The sequence below is a fragment of the Triturus cristatus genome, chromosome 7, assembly GCF_964204655.1.
Source record: "Triturus cristatus chromosome 7, aTriCri1.1, whole genome shotgun sequence".
NCBI classification, from domain to species: Eukaryota; Metazoa; Chordata; class Amphibia; order Caudata; family Salamandridae; genus Triturus; species Triturus cristatus.
In genome coordinates, this window is record NC_140590.1 from 1297599490 (window position 1) to 1297606718 (window position 7229).

General features: G+C 42.0%; 1 long non-coding RNA gene across 1 annotated transcript; it reads right to left on the bottom strand.

The window, feature by feature from the left end:
* Positions 1-5246: 5246 nt before the first annotated feature.
* Positions 5247-7016, bottom strand: LOC146811933 (uncharacterized). The gene is made up of 3 exons (XR_014965848.1): positions 6394-7016; positions 6191-6303; positions 5247-5490 (listed from the first exon to the last, which is right to left on the bottom strand). It is a non-coding gene; the product is annotated as an uncharacterized LOC146811933 (long non-coding RNA).
* Positions 7017-7229: the final 213 nt, after the last annotated feature.

Consider the following 7229-nt stretch of genomic DNA (forward strand, 5'->3'; position numbering starts at 1 on the left):
CACCCGCCTTGAAATAAAGCAGAAAGCAGGGTGGGCACCCGCTCAAGCGTCACCAATGCGGGGTGACTCCAAATAACAGGGGAACCCTACTCACAACGGAACCAGGGTAATGGTTATAGATAGGAAAACAGTGGTTCCAGTGGATAATACAAAACGATTTAAGCAATGAATACGCACAATGGCAATAAATTGAAGAGGACTTATAATGTCAGAGGATAAAGCAGAATCTCTACACAGTTGAATCAATACAATATTTTATATAAAGCAATAAATAGTATATACATTTCTTTTAAATGCAAAAAAAAATTGGGTGCATAGTGTCCCCAAGTGAAAGTTGGAACAAAAACGTGACTGTACCAAACAAGATATTCTTTTAGAAAAGAGGGTTTCCATAAATGAAAAGAAAGAAAGAAAGAACGACCATTTAAATACACTTTTTCAACAGTCTACTTATACAATTATACAGGCTGGATTATGGTCTGTTCTGTGTGTTTGTCGACGGCGTTTCGACCCTCCTATGAATGTGGGGTCTCTTCAGGACTAACGATGTAGGGACATCTACAAAAAATAATAATAAAGGTAAGCATGAGGCCCATATACCGGCACAGATGCGAGAAACTGTAGTAAAAGGCTGTAATGATGGATACCTGGATGTGGTGACACGGCGCACCCTAAGTGAGGTGCCTTCGTGAGAAGTGAAACGAATAACTTACGTGAGGACCCCGCCGGGTTCTACATTAGGAATGTCAAAAAATATAATAATAATAAATTAATTGTTGATACTGCAGGAATGATGACTGCAATGGTGAATTTAAAGAATCAAGGTAAATACTGTGACATTGATTAGCTGTAGACAGTGGTAACAATGCCAGAGAATGAAAACCTAGAGTTACCTCACGGAATGAACAGAAGGCACTTTAAAGTAGAAACAGGGCTGAAATGCTCCTCAAATGTATCGCTACAGCCGTAGTGGTTGAATTCCCCTTGTCGATTTCCTCGTGCAGGGATGCAAATTTAGATGATACCGCAGTCAATGGCTAGGGGAATAATAATGGCGGATCAATATGGACTAAATTGAGGTAGGACAAGGTAGTACAGGAGCTCTAGCACGCAGTGAGCAAAAGTGCTTACAGGTCAAGTCGAGCGGACGAATCTCCACGTGAACCATTTGCAGCGACCCGGATATGCTGCAAAAAGATGAGCGTTAGATGCGCTCTTGGTGTGGTAACGACGAGCGGTTGTTATCTGCTTCGTTATAAACATGAATTGCCGCTGTTACGGCTTGACGATCGGCATGTAGCGGTGTGGAGCGCCGATTCGTCGTCCAATCCTGTGATCGGTGTGCCGATGGTTTGAACACTGAGGAAGGACTAACCCCGTTGCAGGGGAACCTGCCGTGCAATGCGTTTGACAAAATTATAAAATTATCAAAAGAGGCAATGACGTTATTTGAGCGCTTGGCTGCTTGGTCAGAAGAACAAAGCATATAGTGTGGGTACTGCCTACTATATTGTGAAATACATATGTACCATTCTCTTTGCGTCATAAACACCATATCTGTCATATACCCTCAAACGAAGGAAATATGCTCACATTCTATATGTTACAATATACACCCCCATATACAAGATATGTTAGTAAAGTAAAGCACTGTTGGTAATAATGTCCCTCTGAAATAAAATAGTTGCTTTGTAGAGCGATGCGCAATAGACTAGTGATGAAGCTAGTGGGTACCTGTATTGGCCTTGGTCTTTTCTCTAATAAATTCTCTATAATCTCTATGCTGTCTTCCTGAGGTATGTTGGTGTAGAGAGAGCTTATATCAAGGGTGGCTAATAGGTCACTGCCTAGGTTGAATGGCATCCCATCCACTAGGTTTATCATGTACATTGTGTCTTTCACATATGTATCTTGTAGATGAACAAACCCTTTAATGAAATGGTCTATGTAGGCACCTATAGGTTCCAGCACGGAACCACATCCTGAGGCCGACCTGGGGGATTGGTGGTGCTCTTATGTATTTTAGGTATGGTGGATAGGTGTAGATTCGTCCGCTCGACTTGACCTGCAAGTACTTTTGCTCACTGCGTGCTAGAGCTCCTGTACTACCTTGTCCTACCTCAATTTAGTCCATATTGATCCGCCATTATTATTCCCCTAGCCATTGACTGCGGTATCATCTAAATTCGCATCCCTGCACGAGGAAATCGACAAGGGGAATTCAACCACTACGACTGTAGCGATACATTTGAGGAGCATTTCAGCCCTGTTTCTACTTTAAAGTGCCTTCTGTTCATTCCGTGAGGTAACTCTAGGTTTTCATTCTCTGGCATTGTTACCACTGTCTACAGCTAATCAATGTCGCAGTATTTACCTTGATTCTTTAAATTCACAATTGAAGTCATCATTCCTGCAGTATCAACAATTAATTTATTATTATTATATTTTTTGACATTCCTAATGTAGAACCCGGCGGGGTCCTCACGTAAGTTATTCGTTTCACTTCTCACGAAGGCACCTCACTTAGGCTGCGCCGTGTCACCACATCCAGGTATCCATCATTACAGCCTTTTACTACAGTTTCTCGCATCTGTGCCGGTATATGGGCCTCATGCTTACCTTTATTATTATTTTTTGTAGATGTCCCTGCATCGTTAGTCCTGAAGAGACCCCACATTCATAGGAGGGTCGAAACGCCGTCGACAAACACACAGAACAGACCATAATCCAGCCTGTATAATTGTATACGTAGACTGTTGAAAAAGTGTATTTAAATGGTCGTTCTTTCTTTCTTTCTTTTCATTTATGGAAACCCTCTTTTCTAAAAGAATATCTTGTTTTGTACAGTCACGTTTTGGTTCCAACTTTCACTTGGGGACACTATGCACAATTTTTTTTTTTGAGTTTAAAAGAAATGTATATACTATTTACTGCTTTATATAAAATATTGTATTGATTCAACTGTGTAGAGATTCTGCTTTATCCTCTGACATTATAAGTCCTCTTCAATTTATTGCCATTGTGCATATTCATTGCTTAAATCATTTTGTATTATCCACTGTAACCACTGTTTTCCTATATATAACCAATGCGGGGTGGGCACCCGCTCTTCTCACAATGCTGGGTGGGCTCCCGCCGCTTAATCGCATAAAATGCGGGGTGGGCTCCCGCTCCACAACGCAGCATGGGGGAATCCATACGTCAGGGATTCCCTCTGAAACATGGGCAGCTCAGCGCTGCGAAACCCACGCGCTCCCCTCTTTTGCAGGAATAAAAGCAGAGCGCTCCCAAGGCGCTATAGTCCCCAAAAGTCCTTAGAGGGGAAGGAGGGCAAAGCTGGGTCCAGGCAGGCCAGCACACAGGGCCCTCCAGCAGGGAGGCAGTCCCTCATGGCGGTTCCTCCTGAGGCCCAGCAGCAGCAACCCCCCCAAGCACAGGAACACCACTTCCATGGGGTCACAGCCCCTATATTTATATTACACAACTCTTTGTCTGCCCTGGCACAGGGCTTGGGGGAACCAGCCAAAACTGGTTCAGCGGGAAATTAGACCACTCTGTTTACCAGTCTCCTCTTCCCCTTTGTCAGGTGGAGGCTCGTCATCAGACACACCACAGGGGGCGGAGCCAGCATTGTACAGGCTAGGCACAGATCTATTGAGGGACTTCTTCTCCCACTACTCCAATTGCAGATGTCCCATTTAGCCTAGTGCTGACTCACCCTGCCCCTCCTGGAGCCACACACACCTCACCAGCCCCTGTCACTCAACAGCCAGACATCCAATTCACATCAGGCAGGCAGACACATAGCAAACAGAAATGCCAACTTCTAAAAGTGGCATTTCTAAAATAGTTATAATAAATCTGCGCACACCATTGCGCAGCATTTATTATCACTATTCTAAATATACTAAACTTGACCACGCTGCTCCTCTCATATCAGGAATTACCACTGAAACACTTATCAGGGAATCCCCAATGCATTCCCATGGGAGGGCAGCCCCACAGTAGTGAGAAACCAAAATAGCTTTTTGTCACTACCAGAACATGTCACACACTTAAGGTACATGTCCTATCTTTTACCTACAATGCACCCTGCCCATAGGTCTAGCTAGGGCCTACCTTAGGGGTGACTGACATGTAGTAAAAGGGGGGGTCGCAGACATGGCACACACTTTAGGTGCCAAGTCACAGTGGCAGTAACACTGCGCGCAGAGGCCCTGCAATGGCAGAGGCCTGAGAAAGGCAACTTTGGTGGGTGGCGCAATCCGGGTTGCAAGCCCACCAGTAGCATATAAGTTACCAGCCCTGGGTATATGAGATACCACTTTACAAGGGACTGACAGGTAAATTAAATATGCCAAACAGGTGTAGACCAATCTTACCATAAGTAACACAGAGAGCACACGCACTTTACACTGAACAGCAGTGCTAAAGAGCCCAGAGTCCTAAAACCACCAACACCATGCCAGAAAAAAGGCTAGGAGAAAGGCAAAAAGTTTAGGGATGACCATGCAAAAGGGCCAAGTCGAACATACTCCAACTCTGGTGCCCCGATATCCAGGCACTCTTCACCAATGCCTTCGGCCGCACCATGACACGCTCACCGTGTCTGAGACTCACTTCTCCTCCGGTGCACTCGATGACCAGGAGCTCTTCACCAACGCCTCCGATGCACCCCGACACGCACCCTGCGTGTCCGAGACTCACTTCACTTCCGATGCACATGTTGATCAGGCGCTCCTCACCAAAGCCTCCTGTGCACCACAACACGCACCCTGTGCGTCCGAGACTCCCTCCACCTCCGATGCACACGCCGACCAGGTGCTCTTCACCAGCGCCTGCGGTGTACCACGACACGCACCCTGCAGGTCTGAGTCTCACTCCAGCTTCGGTGCACACGCTGACCAGGCACACTTCACTAACGCCTGTGGTACATCACGACACGCGTCCGAGACTCACTTCACCTTCAATGCACACATTGGCCGGGCGCTCTTCACCGGTGCCTCCTGTGCACCATGAACTGGTAAAGGGATGCCTTCAAGGGATTAATTTGGATACTTAGTTGTATATTTTGGCAATTATTTGATATAGGATAATTATTTTCCTATAAAACTGAATTCCATCAGTATTCACGTATTTCTAAATTGTATCTTATATATCAGTCATATAGATCAATAAATGAAGAAAGAAAACAAAATTCATTGAGAATCAATCAAACTAGAAAAAGCAGAAAAAGCAACGGGTGTGTAAAAACGAAACTTTATATCAATCAATGAAGTCAATGAAATCAAGGGTACTGAAAGTGGACAGTTATACAGATAGTGGAAGGAAATGGTACAATCAATTGTTCCTTCACATGAACTTAATCAAACACTTTTTCACAATAATAGTAAATAATTATAAAGAAAAAAGTGTGACAGTCGACGTTTCGGTCTTTTAAATATCCATTCATAAGACCATCTTCAGGACAAGTCGATTAAAAGGTGACCCCTAGAGATAAAAATACAAATTAAACTTAACACACACCCGTATGAAATAGTCCGTAATCTCTATTACAGTAGAATGGACAAGTCATTATCAATTGCACATTATATAGAGATACAATTCATAAAAAATGCATCAAAAATGCATCAAATTAAAGGAATGCAAATGGTACAAATTTGTCAATACTGAATTATTTCCATAGAGCCTATAAATGGTCATAGATCCAAATGTGCATCCTAGATTGCAACAAATATTTGTAATGTACTGAATAGTTAACTATATTTAAATTAAAGAACAGCTAGGTTGAATCAGCGCCGATTTGTTTTATCCAAAATGAAACAAACATTTATATTGATTATGACAATTAAATGTCAAATATCCCAGTGATATACTCGACTATACTGTGTTATTAGTCTAGCTTTCTGTATATAACGATGGATCAAAAGTTGAAAATTGGTCTGATTTTCATAGGGAGTGACTACTAACTTCAATTCAAATCTAAGAAGTATAGCATTAAATAAGGCAACCTTGGAGAATCAAAGAGTCACCAAATGCTTAGTATAAACAACACACAGTGATCAATAAGTCATATTGGTAAATGTATATATCCCCATTCAGAGATTGCGATACAGGATATAGTATGAAGCAGATAATGCAATCTTTTAAGGATGTTAATAAATTTAATAACAAATGGACTTTGTGGTACCTTATTCTTTGGGGGATTATCTCCCAAACAAGAAACCTGATGAAATTGGAGAGTATCGAAGTCTGGTGATATTTAGATCTCACTTTTGTGAAGCGCGTGTCTTCAATTTAATACTACTAAGAAAAGAGAATAATGAGGCATTTAGGATATGTCAACAGACATTGCCACACGGTGAAAGACGCACACAATTCTGAAATGCCTACCTGGCAATTCTCAGTAGTTATGGCCAAATCCAAACATCAAGTGGCTTAATTCAAATAGAAGGAGAATTGAATCTCACTTCAACCGGCACGTGTCCTCAGTCGATTAAAACTAGTGGAGGAAACATTTAGACATTTTTTAAGAGATCATATCTGACTATCATCAAGTCAGGCTATTTAAAGCATCTAAATGCTATGAACGTACCTCGCGGTTCACCAGCGGTTACACGGGCGGCATGCAATCAGGTAGCAACGACCGCACGCCATTGAACCACATTTAAAGTATACGTAATAATCGAAGAGGGACTTAACCGAAGCCTCGGGGCATATAGTTTCTGTATGTCGCGGCCATCTTAACATGGCAAAGTATTATCCGATTTGGATATCTGATGAAAAATGACTTTAGCTTCTATTATGCCTGAATGATGTATTATTATTGACTTACTCTACATAGTTAATACTCGTAGAAAATGAAAAAAGTGGTGAAGTTAGTCAACATCTTTAGCGCGAAGGTAATCGATCGGCCATCTTGGTTTGGGATGGCAGATTTAACAAATATAACGGCTCACATGGATTTATCTAGATCAGAAATATATTAAAACACATGTGAATAAGGTTTAAACGGTTTGGCCTCATATTTATACTGTGTCTGTCATCACATTCAAAAATAAGAGCAAAATTGTTAAATCAACAGAAATAAACATTGGATATTCTTCTCAACAGCTTATTCAAACGTGTCAACAATATTCACATAAAGATCTTCAATCAAAATTGTGAAACCTGATTTAAACAAATACAGTCTAGTAATCATTGTACGCGATGAGCAGTCTAATTTCGTA